The sequence below is a fragment of the Notamacropus eugenii genome, chromosome 1, assembly GCF_028372415.1.
Source record: "Notamacropus eugenii isolate mMacEug1 chromosome 1, mMacEug1.pri_v2, whole genome shotgun sequence".
In the NCBI taxonomy this organism is placed as follows: Eukaryota; Metazoa; Chordata; class Mammalia; order Diprotodontia; family Macropodidae; genus Notamacropus; species Notamacropus eugenii.
In genome coordinates, this window is record NC_092872.1 from 150,658,233 (window position 1) to 150,674,977 (window position 16,745).

The window sequence follows — 16,745 nt, forward strand, 5'->3', positions numbered from 1 at the left end:
GAATGTAATCGTACTACTGAGTGAAGTAAGCAGAACCAGGAGAACACTGGACAGTAACAGCAACATTGTGCAATCACCAACTTTGATAGACTTAGCTCTTCTCAGCAATGCGATGACCTAAGATAATTCCAAAAGGCTAAAAGTGGAAAAACCCCATTGAGAGAAATAAGTATGGAGTCTGAATGCAGATCGAAGCATATCGTTTTCTCTCCTTTTTTTCTTTCTCGTGGTTTTTCCCTTTGATTCTGATTCTTCTTTACAACATGACAAATGTGGAAATATGTTTAATATGATTGTACATGCATAGCCTTTATCAGATTGCAGCCTGTCTTGGGGAGGGGGGAGGGAAGGAAGGAGAAAATGTTTAGAACCTAAAATCTTATAAAAGTGAATGCTAAAAACAAAAATAAATAAATATTTTTTAAAAAAAAAGAATGGACTTACAATGCACACTTTAAGAAAGTCCACTGAGTCAAGTTCTTAACTATGATTGTTTGTATTATTCTTTACCTTTTGATTTTGTTATTGTAAAATATTATCCTTATTTTGGGTTTCTTTAAATCCTTTAATAGTTGAAAGAAAAAGGGGTAGAATTAAGAAACCAAGAGGAAGAAATTCAGTTTTTCCTTGAATTTAGTGACCTACTTTGAGAAGCTGGATAATGTTCAAAATGAAGATGCTGGGGGCTTCTAACATGTCATGGGTTTCTGTAGCTATGACAACTGCTTCCCTTGGTTGGATCTGAATTCCCTACAGCACTCTCCCATCCAGAAGTCAAGAAACAGATGCAAAACTAATGGTTTTTAATATTAATAAGGATATTTAATAGCAAAAGCGAGCGTCATCTGGAAATTTTATATTAGAATACTTGGTTGAAATGACCAATGAATTTTCTCCATCACCCATCAGCAGTTTTGTCAAGCACCATAATTCAGTATCCACTAATGGAAAATTCAATTCCATAGCTAAAAGAAGGAATTTTGGCTCAAAATAGAACTGACCAGTTAATTATAAGCAGGAAGGAATTATTAGGAAACTAATAATAACAGTCATCATCATCATTATTGAATTCATATTTCAATATAAATTGTTTTCCCTTGAGAAGCTTTCTATATATTATTTTGCCATTCTTATCAAGATTGTATTGGCAAGGAGGAGCTAGGTGGCAGAGTAGATAGAACACCAGCCCTGAAGTCAGGAGGACCTGAATTCAAATCAGGACTCAGATACATACCAGCTGTGTGACTCTGGGCAAATAGCTGAACCCCAATTGCCTCAAAAAAAAAGAATGTATAGGCAAAATAAGAAGTAGGGTATAGCTGGTTAAGAATTAGCTTTGAATCAGGAGTTGCGTTCAAGCCTCTGACACAGACTCTCTGTGTGATCCTAGTTAAAGTCCCTTGGTCTCTCAGTGCTCTGGGTAACTCTCTTAGGCTGTAACATTGCAGAACAATTTCCAGTCTACATTAAACAAGGAGGATTTCCTAAATGCTTTTTTGCCAGGCCTAGAGGCCTGTGTGGGCTACCCGAGTCTTTCTTACCTCACCTCCGAGGTCTTCGGCTGGCCACGCTGGATGCACATATGAGAGAAAGGAAGTTCCAGAGTCGAACAAGGGTTAAGCTTTATTTCAGGGTCTAGTTACAAGTGCAAGGGGTCTTCCTTAGGAGGAAGAGGGGGAGATTTCCTAAGGAGGCTAAGATCTTAAGGGATTGGAAGTAGAAGTACAAGCGGGGAGAGAGGGGGAGGGGAGAGAGGAAAGAAGAAAACGGAGCCTACTGTCCTCTTGGCTCCTCACGTGCTAAGAGAGCTTTCAGGCTTCCTCAATCCTACTTAACCTTCAGCCACACAGTTTGCATCTCAATACCGTGCTGTTAGATAACAATAGTGTGCCCAGATCCGGGACGACCTCGAGGGCAGGGAGACTCCACCCATCACGTATCTCCCGGGGAGAGGCAGAAATACCCCAGCTAGCTCGGTTCACCTCGATCCCCTGCCGTTTCCTGGGAGGGTCTCGTGAGAGCTCTAAGAATTAGAAGCTCCCACCTTTACCCGCCCGAGACTGTCCACACGGAACTGAGCTTCCAATCCCAACACTTTTTTTCACTTATAGAATATTTCAAGAATAGTAGTGTTCTTCTGCTAAATTCCTGTATGGTAGAGTTGATCCTTCATCCTCAAAGTTTGAGCCAAGGAAGCACAAACCCTGGTAGGTCCTGCCAATTTAGAAAGACTGTACATATGGTCTCCTCAGTATCCTTTAGATCTGTTGCCCAAGGACCAGTCTCACTGTATTTGCAGAACTTTATCCATAGTTGGGCACAGAATGATAACTTTTTTGGCCACAGTCTAACCTTTCTTCCACATGATAACTTTCAAATATTTGAAGACAGCTCTCATTTCCTTCCTGAGTTTTGTTGACGCAAGTGGTCAATCCAACATTTCAAAATTTTTACTTTAAAAAAAAACTTAAGAATGAAGTTCAGAAAATGCATAGGAGGAAAATATTATGACAATTTAAAATATAATTCCATTAAGCATTTCTTGGAGACTGTCTACTAGGTTTGTGCTACTTTTACTGATTGAAGGAATTCTTACACCTGTGAAATCCTTAAACTACTGAGGTTGGCACAGCTTTTATGTGGAGGAGGGACAAGGACTGGAGATTTTACACAAGCACTTATGAAGTGCCTATTGGGATGCCAGGAGCTGTGCTTGGTTCTTTACAAATATTGTGTGATTTGTTCTTCATGACAGCCTTGTGAGGTAGTTGCTATTTTTTCAATCTATCAGTAAACGAAGTTTTCCACCATCCCCCCCACAGCAGGTGGGCACCTGTTAAGCTTCCTTTTGTATATTGTGTTCCCCCATTAGAAAACAAGCTCCTTGAGGGCAGATAATGGTTTTTTTCCATATTTGCATCCCAGAACTTAGCACAGCGCCTGGCACACAGTAGTTGCTTAATAAATGTTTATTGCTTGATACAAAGTTAATTGGAGTGCTACGAGGTTAAGTGACTTTGCCCAGGGTCACAAGGTCAGTAAGGATCAGAGGTGAGACTTGGTCCCCAGTTTTCCTGACTCCTAGCTCTTGTACTGTGTTGACTCACACTACAGTACTCAAAATAATGTCATTGTCATCATTATTGCTGCTGTTTTCTCTTAAGTTTTCTATGTTATTTTGACATTTTTATCAAATATGTACAGGCAAAAGAGGCAAGAGGGCATAACTGATAGAGAACTAGCCTGAATTAGGATCTGGGCTCAAGCCATGTGCCTGACACATACTGTCTATATGTCCTTCGGTAGGTAAATCACTCAGCCCCTCAGGGCTCCAGGTAACTCTCTGAGGCTATAAAGTTGTAGAACAATTTACAATCTGCATTGGTCAAAGAGAAGTTCAACTCCCTATCCAATGAAATCACAGGTCTGAAATTCCCCCACTCCTCAAAAATGTATGGGCATGATATAATACTCATTTAACAGAAAAGGAATTAAAGAAGTACCCTGCATTGCTGAAATCGGTTATGAACCTCTCCCCTCCCCCAAATGTGTAGGTATGTGTAATACCAATTAAGGCTCAAAGCAGTTGTCGCTTGTCCAGGGACACCAATGATGTTAGTGGTAGTGACAACAGACAGTTCCAGTCTCTTGATACTTGGACCATTTAGCTCCTCCCCAGGCTTCTTGAAGATTACCATCAATCCCCAGCCCTACCCAGAGTCTTCCACAGAGTTATCATTTGCATGCCTTCTCATCCATACACATAGCTATATGCAGAGACTCATCAGACTGGACATGATAAACTGCATGGACATTGAGTATGACTCTGATATGACTAACCTAACTATAGGGGAGCAGCTTACCTCCCTAGGGGTGGTCAATCTTGCTGATAAGCTGCCAAGACAGTGATGTTAACTTGCTTCAGCAAACAGTATATAGTGGTCGTGGTGCTGCTGTCTATACTTTTCCTTTATTTGACTTTAGAAAAATGATGATAATTTTGTACCACTTTGGGAGGTTAAAGCTGTGTTGTGATTCTGCAAAGGCCCAATTCACAATGTCTAAAAATTAATCTCCCATAATGGTGCAGGAAATGATGCAACAGCTGGCTGAGATTAATATTCTCTTAGTATCTGCTTTTATGTGATTAATATCTTCATGGATAAAACCTTTAACCAGAGGAAACAAGCAGAGGTTACTAAGCTCCCTCAAGAGCATCATTTAGAGTACGCTTTGAGCAAAGAGCTATTTCAGCAATTCAATTTCTTTATCTCAGATATGTATATCTTAACCTTATCTTCCCAGAATCATAGAACCACAAAATTTCAGAGTTTGAAAAGGACCCCAGCAGTTATCTTGTACAATCTGTGTTTTTTTTTTAAATCACTATTTCAATATCCCTGACAAGTGGTCATCCAGTTTCTGCCCAAAGACTTTAATGGCAGAGGACCTACTACCTCTGCAGGCAGTTTATTCCCCTTTTGGACAGTCCTCATAGTTAGGAAGCTTTTTTTTCTTTCAATAGGTCTAAATTTGCCCATTTGTCCTTTCCATATTTTGCTCCTGGTTCTGCCTTATGGGAGCCAAATAGAATAAATCTAATCCTTTTTCCATATGACAGCTTTCCAAGTATTTAAAGGCAGCTAGCTACCATTTCTTCTCTTAGTCTCTTTTTTTGAGAGAAATGGCCAAATCAATGTTTCAAAATCATTAGTTTAAAAAAAAACCTGGAGAATGAAATTCATTGTTTGTAGAAAAACGAAAATATTGGGACCTAAATTTGTTATGTCCAGAATCCTAATAGGAAGCTAGAGGGTAGATTTATAATTGTTCCTACTATTTCAGTTGGGTGGCACAGTGGATAGTGTTAGGTCTGGAGTCAGGAAGACCTGAATTCAAATCTGGCTCCAGATACTTTATTCATTATGTGACCCTGGGCAAGTCACTTAGCCTCTGTTTGCCTCAGTTTTCTCATCTGTAAAATGGAGATAATAATCACACCTTCCTACCAGGGATGTTGTGAGGATCAAATGAGATATTAATTGTAAAGCACTTAGCATATAATAAGAGCTATATAAATGTTAGCTATCATTCTTACCTCATACTTGTTCAGCATTTTATGGTTTCTAAAGTGTAATAACCCTGGGAGGACTGTAATGTAAATATGATTGTCCCAATTTTACATGTGAGGAACCTAAGGCTCAGAGCATGTAAGTCGCTTGCCCAGGGTTACACCGCTCATAGGTATCAGAGCCAAGTAGAACTCAGCCCTTCCACTCTGAGTCAGGGCTCTCCCCACTGCACACAACTGTCTAAACCCACATTATTGATCTCCTTCATATACCCCAGGTCTATTCCTGCTTCTGTGTCTTTGTTTGCATTGCTTCCTCTCTCTTTTCCCATGATCAGGGTCACGGGTAGTCAAATGGTCTGGGATTAGATCTCAGAGGGTCCATGAACTTGGATGGGGAAAAGAAATTACATCTTTATTTCAATATAATTGCCTTCCTTTGTAATCCTCTATATTTTAGTTTAAACTTCTGGGAGAGGGTCCTCAGCAGAGCAGCAAAGGGACCCATGTCATGCAAAGAGTTTAATGCTTTTTGATCCAGATTCTACCTGTCCTTGGAACACAGTTCATAACCTACTTCCTGCAGAGCCACTCCAGAGTTCTTCCTCCTCTTTGACCTTCATGGCTATAACCCATAATTAGACCCAATTTTCTGACTGTTCATGGGGTCATAGATCTAAAAAAGACCTTTGAGACCACCTTGTTCAACCCTTTATTGTTCAGTGAGTGAACTGAGAGGAAGTTTAAGGGACTTGCCCAAAGGCTCATAGGCAGTCAGTATCCAGGGCAAGATTCAAACCCATCTTCTCTGACTCAAAACAAAAGCACTCTGTGGGCTTATGAGTGTAGCAATTACTCCATCTGTGCCTCTTTCCTCTTCCCAGTGAAACTGTCAGTGCAACACAAAGAGAGGCAGTCTTCTTCACCTCACAGATACCCACAAGGAGACTTACAGTACATGGCAATCACTTAGTAAACACTTCTCGATGAACTTATTGACTGAGCAGAGCTGTGCTCACGTGAAGCACTCCAAAGTCAGGGTTCTAGAGGAAGATGTTTGCATTTCTGTGACTCTTCCTCAGGTACCCAGTGCCCTCTTTCTGCCTCATGCCAACCAATCAACAGATTTCGGCTCAATAAAGGAGTCTTCTGATCATTAGAGCTGCCCAAAGATAGTGGAGAGAGTGCTGGACCTGGAGACAGGAAGGCTCATCTTCCTGAGTTCCAATCTAGCCTCAGACTCTTACTAGCTGTGTGAGCCTGGGCAAGTCATTTAACACTGTCTACCTCAGTTTCCTAATTCATAAAATGAGCTGGAGAATGAAATGGCAAACCACTGCAGTATCTTTCCTAAGAAAATCCAAATGGGGTCACAAGGAGTCGGAAGTGCCTAAACAAACAACAAGGATGGAAAGGGTTACCTCTGAAAATAGTGACTTTCCCATCCCTGGAAATATTCAACAGTCCAAATGACCATTCAAAAAAGATGTCAGAGTGGGTATTCATCCACAGCATAAAGAGGCTGAACTATGTATCTTCACTGAACCCTTGAACTCTGATTCTATGACAGCACCCTGGACTTTTCCCTTCCTGACAAGGCTGAGCTCTGAGCCTTTCCCTCCTCTTTCCCCATCCCAAACCCCAATCAATGCTCACCACTCCCATGTTTCCTCAGTGTCCTTCTGGATGACTGGCTACTTAGTCTGATAATCTCATATACGAAAGTTAGAGCCATATACACTCCCTCCCAGAGAAGATACATTTTAAAATACATGTCTTAAACCAAACATATGATGAGGAATAGGAATTTTGGTTATTGAGGCAACATTATATCAGGAAAGGACAATGAAAGTTTGGAGCCAGAAGATCTGGATTTAATTACTAAATCTTCATTGACTCATTTATCATGGGCAAGTTATATAGGTCTCTTTTATCTATAAAATAACAAATATGGTGGGGGGGAATGGATTTGATGTGACCTTGTGATTTCACTGGTATAGAGAAAGCCTGGTAAGGAAACTCTCTTTACCAATGTAGACCAGTATCTGCTCTGCATCTTAAAATCTTAGCATGCACGTGTGTGTGTGTGTGTGTGTGTGTGTGTGTGTGTGTCTGCTTGAAGTGTGGGGGGAGAATAGATTAGGGTGGAAGTGGTTAAATGACTTGCCCAGGGTTACACAGCCAGTTTTGCCAGAGGTGGAGCTTGAACCCAGACTTTCTTGACTTGAAACTGGTTCTCAATCCATTACATCACACAGTTAACAGACATGGTGGCTGAGGAATTAAGAATGCTAATCTGTTATACTCTGGATGAACAGGCTTGAATCTTATGTTCGTGGAGTTTTATTTACCAAAATAGGAATAATAATACTTATGCTACCTCCCTCACAAGGTATTGTGAGGATCCCATGTGAGAACATATGGAAAGTATTCTGCAACAGTTAAATATCATAAAAGTATAAACTAGTCAGGGTGTCCCAGAAGACCTACTGCAGTTTAAAGCTTTAAGTAAGAACTACACTAAGTTTTTGGCAACAGTTTATTTTCCTATATCCTTTCCTGTGACAGGGGAATGAATAACGAATAGAAAGAGAAGATCTGGAATACTTTTCAAAATATACCATTTAGGTGGCTATGTTTAGGGCCAGCACTAGACAGAGAAATCAAGGTCCATGTGGCTCACTACAGTGTCCTTTTCATCATGACTAAAGAACTACAGAGTAGTATACAGGGACAAGCATTTTATTGTCTTCATTTTATTTTAGTTGCTTTTCAATAGTTTTCAGCACTCCATGGTCCTTTTTAAGGTTTTCTTGGCAGATACTGGAGTGGTTTGCCATTTCCTCCTCCAGCTCATTTTATAGTTATGGAAACAAGGCAAACAGGGTTAAGTGACTTTTCCAGGGTCACACAGCTAGTAAGCATCTGAGACTGGATTTAAATTCAGGTCTTCCTGACTCCAAGCCCAGCAGTCAATCCATATCTTTGAGTAAAATCCACAAGGAAAGTGCTCACTAGGGATATATAAGCTGGGACCAATGTTTTCCTAATGATATTAACTGAAATATCTTAAACCTGATACACAGAGATATCACTGTACTCTATTTCATTTCCCTGGGTCCTAGGAGGTCCGACTTTGCCATTGTTCGTTCTAAAGGTATAGCTATTATACTCTCATTACCATTCATATCATTATACATATCACTACTATACCAGAATAGTGTACTTAATAAATGCTTACTGATGGATTTTTTTTTGTTCCTATATAAACCTCTTTCATCCTAACAATGACTAGTCTGGGGAGAAGGGAGCTTCACTCTGGGTGCTGAAAACAAGGAAGGATGCTTCCTTCTAGGAGGTACCCTTCCTACATGATGTGACTACTATCCTTGTCCTCACCTTGAGTGCCTCCACCAACCTATGCCACTGTGCACCCCCTCCTATGATCAGACCGTCTTCTGCAATGCTCCCAACAAACAGGACTATTCTCCATGTCATTGCCCACCACCTCCACAATTCTCTTTGCTCTAGGCAAAAGAGTTCCTGGTTACAGCTTTGCTTTTGGTCCTTGGTTTCATCCCTAGGTCCTGCTCTTCCTGTTTTCCTGGTTGGGCAGTAAATTCAGGATGATGTCTTCCTCTCATTGTCAGGTTCCATGAGCATTTTCCTTTTTTCATCATCTGCCCCAATATGTAGAGTGATCTTCAAAGCTGGACCCATGGGCATAGACTTCCCTCACCACAGTTCAACCAATTCAACCTCTTGGTAATATGTTTGACCTGGAAATTTGATTTGCTTATCCTCAGGAAAAATTAAACCTTTATTTTTCAGCAAAACTTCTATGTGTTCCTGCAGGCTATATTCATATTCCCCATATTCTCCAATGTTTTGTTGGGGGAAAAATGATGTTATATAAATCTATTTTACTGGAGGAAGGGGACGTGTAATTATTTGTAAATACAACCCTGAGTGAACAGTGTTACAGCAGGATAAACAGCTTTTCTGTGGGGTTTGGTTCTGGTCAAAGCCATATCTATGGTGAGCTAGCTGGGGTTTTGTCCCAGGGTATGTGGTGTAGCTAGCGTGTGGGAGGCATAATTCCCCTGTTATCTCTGAGTCTGGTGGATCTGCTGGCCCTATGCTGTATGACTGAATAGCTTTGAGGGTCCTATCACCTCCTCTTCACTTACTAGCATACCTCCTCAACACCTCCTCCCAGGGTAGTCATCAGCTAGACCATGCAGGGTTTCACTGGCATTTATAAGACCTGAACCACTCCTGGCACAGTAGGAAGCACATTGGCTCTGCACAGGATTTAAATTCAGATTCTCCTTCTGACATTTATTATCTGTGTGAACTCAGTTTCCTGATCTGTAAAATGAAAACATTAGACTAAATGGCTTCTGAAGTCCCTTCCGGTTCCACTTCTAGGAGTCTCTGATGCTATACCTGACCAGAGTGTCCCCTACAAACCACATTGACCCCTTGGTGCCAGAATTTTCAGGGATAGCTCTGGCTATGATATATTAATGATGTGATTACAAAATGATGATAGGCGGAGCAAATGTTCAGGGGGAATGCAAGTGTGTCTTCTTGTATTCCTTAATTCCTATCTTTGTTCTTCATGTTTTACATTTTAAAACGTTTTTCTTTTTTTAAAGAACTACCAAAATACAGCAGGTGTTATAGGTGCAAACTTGCCAAGTATAATCAGGCAGCAAACATATAAATGGGGCCCCATGGAGAGACTGGGAGGAAAGAAACAAGAAAATACAATTTTCTGCAAGTCAGAAAAAAAAACATGCAACTTTGTATTCCCTGATTAAACACATAAGATATAGGCTCAAATTCTTGCACAGGATTGAAGCTTGCAAGGTTCTTTTTAGCTCTACAGATAGTCACAAGGAGATACTCATCACTCCTAAGATGAGGCCTCCAATGCTGGTGGTCCTTTATTGAACCTTTCATCTTTAGCCTAGGGTCTATTCCAAGTGAGAAATTTGGGTCCAGGAAGAGGGAGACTGCCTTTTGCAAAAATGCCAATTTCCTTAAGTACATCAGTACCAGGGTTCTCAAGATGGAAACGTTCCTTGGCTTTGGAGGTGTAATTGTTACCCTAAGCCATCTTCTGCTTTCATCAGAGCTAAGAGAACTGTGATAGCTAAAGAAAGAATCTAGTAGAACTCCTGAGGCTCAAAGAAATTGGTTAATTTATTTCTCCATCATGCTTTATTGTTTCATGGCCCATTTGTCCTCCTGCCTAGGGTTTCTGTTGGGATCTTGAAAGACTAAATATCAGAAGAAAGACTTTTTCAGCCGAGATGCTTCAATTAGTTGTATTAGGCAAGCTTCATTTTCTCTGAAGTGTTCAAGTATGCTGTCAGGCAACCTCACAATATCCTTATGAATGTATTGGGAGATTTTTATAGTGGAAAAGGAGATTGGATTAGAAGTCTGAGGACCTGGATTCAGATCCTCACTTTGATATATACTATTTATGTTCTTATAAATCTGTTCACATGTGTTTATTAATGATTAATTCTTTTCTAAGTTCTAGGTCCACTTATGGGGGCTCAGAATTGTCATTAATATCTGGTTTTTTTCATCGTTGTTCTAAATACTGATGCCCCTCAGTGGGAGGGTGCTGAGCACCAGCATTAATGGGTGTGCCAGTCTCCACTCTGACCTCAGTGTTCATCCTTACCATCTTCTACAGAAATCAAAGCTTGCCAGCTTTATCAGCATCCAGGGCTGGCACACTCATCCTTAGCACTCACTCACTGCTACTATTTTCTCTCTACCTTGGTTCACAGCACTATTTACTCCAATCACAATGGAGTAGCAGGGGGTGAATTAGAGGGCTGGATAGGGGAATGGAGCTTCCCATGGAGCTGACCCTATTTTAGTGGGACACACTCTAATCCATCCTTCTACCACAAGAACTTTCTTTTCTCCTCTAATTTCCTCCTCACATGCCAAACTCTTATTGCCTCACCAAACAATCATCACCAGTGTTAAGAGAAAGTCTTGATCTTCTTTATAGCTTGGGGAATAATCACAAATTACGGCAGTGGCCAACCCCTTTTGACATCCACGCACAGCTGTCTAACTTCACCTCCAGAGTCTGTTATCTTGGGCAGGTTGCTTGACTCCTCTGAGTCTCAGTCTCAGCTGTGAAATGAGGGGGTTGGACCAAATAAGTTCTAAAGTCACTTTCAGTTCTAAATTCTTTAATTTGATTTAATTTAATTTGATATGAATACTCCTGGTTTACAAGAGACACTCACCATTACCAGAGATTTTGTTTGGAGCTTCTCAGAAGTAGGGAAATTCACAAAGAATACATAGGTTTTGATAATAAAGACTTTCTCCTCTTCTGTCCTCATTCTCATTCACTGTAATAGTATCTGTTTTCTTGCAATGGGATGGATGCATACAAAAACACTGCATCATACTGAGTGGAAAGGATAAGAAGCTAGATGGTGCTGTTGGACTTCTTAATCAAGAAGACCTGTGTTCAGATCCTGCCTCAGAAATTCACTAGCTGCAGGAACTTTAGGCAAATCACTTAACCTCCGTCTGCTTCAGTTTTCTCCTCTATCAGATGGTGATAATTATAACACCAACCTACCCAGGGTTGCTGTGAGGATCAAACGAGATAATTTGAGAAGTGTTTTTTACAAACTTTAAACCATTATGTGCATGCTAGAACTATTATATCTATTATTATAGCATTACAAGTTTGTATACATCACTATTATTAAAATATTACAAGAATGTATAGAAGGGAAAAATAACCTAACCATCTGAGCTGTCTAAAGATAGAATGGACTATGTCTGGAGGTGGTGAGTATAGAATCTCATGGACCTCAGAAGCCATCTATTTTGGGAATAAGAATTCCATATGGAACATACCCAATAAGTGGTCATTCAGCTTTTACTTGAAGACTTCTAGGAAAGGGAAATTCATTGCCTACCAAGACAGACCATTCTACTTTAGGATAGCTCTAATTCTTAGGAAGTTTGTCTTAAAATTTAGTCTGAATGTACTTCTTTTCAATGTCTATCCATTGTTCCCAGTCCTATCCTTGGGGATTAAGCAGAGCAAGCCTAATTCCTCTTCCCTGTGACATATAACAACCCTTCTGATTTTTAAAGAAAGTTATCGGGTAGAGGTTTGCTGGATGACCACATGGCAGGAAGGCTGTAGAGGGGATTGTGTCTGACACAGGAGAAGTGAAAGCACTCTGGCTCTGCATACAGAGAACCTACCTGGCTTAAAATCTTACCTTTGTGAATTAGAACTTCTCCTAGATAACCTCCAAAGTACTTCCCAACTCAGACTTGATCATTTTATCAAAGTATATTATCCTTTCAAGAAGAGTAAAAGATTGGTACCTCATACTCCAAATACACCAAAATGTCAATAAGGAGGATATGCTCATGAAGCAACTGAGAAACTTTGCTGTAAAAGATGGAACTTTCTAATGCAGTAGGATAAGTTACGAGATGTTCATGAAATATTGGATTTGGAAGGGAGCGTAGAGGTCATCTGGCCTGAGACTAGAAAAACAAAGGGACTTGGCCAAAATCACAGTTAGAAAGGAGCAGAACCCAAACTTCAATCCATCTGAAGGCTCTAGGACCAAAGCATGTTTCGCTACTCCATGCTGACTCACTTCAGATACAGTACAGCAAAAGAGAACGTACCCTTACAGACGACTCATCTTCCTGTCAGTGCTAACTCTGAGAAGACTAGATGGAAAACAACTTTGGGAGGTTACCTAGACCACTCTTTTTTTTCTGGAACTGATCTGTTTACTTAACCAAAAATCACATCTAACTCAATAAGAAATAAGAGCAATATAACACCTAGGGTACCACTACCCCTTAGCCTAGCAGACAGGACCCCTCCAAACTACCCCAGTTTTGAGGTGCTCTGTGGATCTGAAAAAACTGAAAAACATAGTTCAGAAGCTCCTAACAATGTGTTTGCTTTTACTAGTTAGCCAGAGGGTGGGGAAAAAATCGTTCAAAGCAAAGGTATTTAATTTATCACCTAAGAGTTGTGACAGAACATTTTTCTCCATAAACCTGGGGTACACACTCAGACAATTAATAAATAAGTCATCAGTAGGAAAACTGACAACATGCCTAGGAGATACACATAGAGGAGTATACATATAAGATATGTGTAGCTAAAGTACAGGAATGGAATCTACCCATGTAGGGAATGTTGGACTTCTTAATCAAGATCCTGCCTCAGAAATTGACTAGCTGCAGGAACTTTAGGCAAATCACTTAACCTCCGTCTGCTTCAGTTTTCTCTGGGGCATGGAGGGGCAACTCACACCTAGGGTACCAGTGGGCTGCAGTATCTTCTGGTGATAACCTTGTTCCATTCCCACTAATCCTGCTTCCTGCTGATCTTTTATGACATTTAGTCTTTGCCAAACAATACTCTGATGACCTCGTGGCTAATACTGTTTGATGCTCTGCTGGTCTCATAGTTACTACTAGGCATTATCACTCCACAGGCATCTAATTGCTTCCAGGCATTGTTCCATGAGGCACAAAGTAGCAGAGTTTCTCTCTGCTGACACCTTTGGGACTTCAGTTGGAGTTCTCAGCTCAAGCGTTGCCTCCTCCTCATAAGGAGCAGACTGGCTTCTCTTTTTAGCTTCGAGCTCAGAGGCTTAGACTTCAGCTCTTTTGGTGAGGAAGATTCTCATACACCAATTCATCAGACAAAGCAAAACAAAAAATCTTCAGCTCCTTTCCCTCTCAGAGAGAAGCAATCAGCCAGACACCACAGTCTTAGCTGTAAGTGGCTTTTCTCTAAAGAAGGAAAAATGCTGTCTCCAGGGGCAAGCACTTGTGAGATATGTAACCATCAGTCAGTTAAAGAGAACCTGCAGTCATTTACCTTGTTTTTGGACCTATTTTTTCCTCCTCACTAGGAATAACATCTTTCTGTTTCAGGACTCTATCTGAATTTGGTTTAGAAAGTCTTTAACTTTCATGTATTACTAATGGCTAATTTATACTCCTTCAAAATCATTTTTAGACTCCACCTTTTAACGAATCAGCCAGGGCTATGCTGGTGTTGGACCCCACAGTTTTTCTTAAGCCCCATACCTTACCATAAGTTCCTGTGGTTTTCCATGCAAATGAAAGAGAGACTAGTACAAAGAAAAGAGTGCTAGATTTGGGGTCAGAGGTACAATCCTCCTGGCTAAATTTCCTTGATGTTTTACAGATGACCCCTAGAGCATGACTAAATTTTTTTAACCAATTAGAACACATTTCCTGTGCAACATCACTCCAATGAAAGAGAGAGACAAAGACAGAAGGAGGGAGGGAGAGAGGGAGAAAAAGAGAGAGAAGGAAAAGAAAAGAGAGACAGAGAGAGAGCTAGGAAACCATGAACGAACAAAAAAAGGAATGAAGGAACAAATGCCTCAGATAACATTAAAAACTCACTGCTGCTTTAAATAACAAACACTTCTACAGCTTCATTTAACTTAAGTAATTCTACAAATTTTCTTTATTCTTTTCCATTGAGCTCCTTTAAATCATTTCCTCCATCTAAATAAATCAAACTGGTTTGATTCCTTCCAGAGATGAGGGACAATACAGTCTCTTGACAAGAGCCTGGTTGAATATCCTTTTTTTGTCTAGGGCTGTCTAGGGCTGTTTAGCTCAGTTGGGTCAGAGCCCTGTGCTAAGGATGCCAAGGTTACAGTGTTGCAGCCCCTGAGTTTAGCTGGCTCAGATACAAATGCTGAGTCTCACATAGTGGTGCAAAGGGATCTCAAAAAGGCGGGGAGGGGATAGATGAACACCAAACTCTCCACTCCCAAAGCACATGCTCTGCAGATGGCTGGTGAGCAAGAGCCTCTTTGCAGAAAAGGGATGGTCTTGTTATGACTAAATTGGTCTGGCTCTGCTTTTCATACCTACTATGGAAAGAGGGGAGATATTATTTTCACCCTTTACTGTGAAAAGAAGAAAAGCCAACATCCTCTGACCTTCGTTTTTCTATCTCTTTCCAGCCATCTTTAGAACTTTAAAGTGGTCTATAATGAGGTAGCTTTTGGAAATGAGAGAGGCATCCTGGGGGATTGAATATATTACCCTGTATTTTGATTGAATGTACACCAAAGTCTGTTCTACCCTCAATAATTTTCAAGGAAAAAAGCGAAAAAGCAGAGAGGAAAGGGAAGAGCAAAAGATTTGTACATGGGCTTAGAGAAATGGCTTCTTTTAACAGAGAGGATATATCTGTGAGTGCAAAATATATTAATTTGGTGGAATGAGTTCTGGGATAGATTTGAAGTGAACTCAGCTGTGTATTCATTTGAAGGACTGTTTTTGAATGGGGGTGAGGCTGGGAGGAGTGGATGCCCAAGGTGGGAAGAATCAGAATGCACCTTATTCTTAACTAATATTTATTACAGGTGAAAACCTAAAGGGCAAATTAAACCACAAGAAATCACTATGTAGTCTTGTGTGAGGAAGGAAGTTCAGTCATAGAACCATGTTGTCAGAAGGGACCATTCAAATTGACACCAAGTATTGTAGAAAAATGCTCTCTAAAACACCAGTGTCCCTGACTGCTGGTCATCCAGATCCTGCTTAGACTTTTCCTCTCTTGGGGAGTTCACTACCTCAAAAAGGAGTTGATTCCACTGTTGAACAACTCTAACTTTAGGAAGGTCTTCCTTATATTAAATCAAATTCTGTCTCCCTTTTACTCTCCTTAGTTGGTCTCTTCCCTCTGCTCTCCTGAGTTCCCCAGAATGAATCTTTGCCCTCTTTCAGGTGACAGCCCTTTATCTAGAGAGATATAATGGTGTAGCAGATAGGTCACTAGACTTGTGAAGAATTCAGACTTGGATTCACATATGTCCTAGAACTTACTAACTTTATAATCCTGGCCAAGTCAGGGTCTTCATCTATAGAATGAGAGAGTTGGACTTGATGTCTTCTAAGGTCCCTTTGAGTTCTTAATCAATCAATAAGCACTGATTAAGAATTTACTATATGCCAGATCCTGTGCTAGGAGCTGGAAATACAAAAAGAGACAAAAAGAAGTCCCTCTCCTCAAGGAGTTTACAATTGGTAATCCTATGATCTACTTGAAATCAGTTATCATACCTCACCCCAAATATTCTCTTCCAAGACTTAATATCCCCACTTTCTGCCATAGTAGTGAGAGAGTCAAGTAGAGATTGGGCTGGGGGGAGTTGGGGGGAGGCAGTGTTGATTCAGGTGTGAATGTTCAGAATCCTCAAGTCTTTTGTAGCACAGACTTGTTGGAAGCCTTTATTTCAGCAGCACTATAACCCTAGCAAAGCGCAGGACCCCAGGCAGTTCCCCCATTTACCATGTGCTTGGGATACTTTTCCACCCAACACTATAGTTTAGAGTGTTTTGGTGGGACTGACCAGTTCACTTCCATAAGACAGCAGTTTTGTTTGTTTTTTCATGGAATTGAGCGAGCTGAGCAGTTCTTTTGATGCTTTCTCCTGGTTCTTCTCCTACCTGTCTGACCACTCCATCACAGTCTTCTTTGTGGACCTTCCTTCCCTTCTTTTCAGAGGTGTGGACTATGAGAATGGAATATTTCATACACTGTCAGACTCCATCAATGTGTTGGTTGGTATTGCTG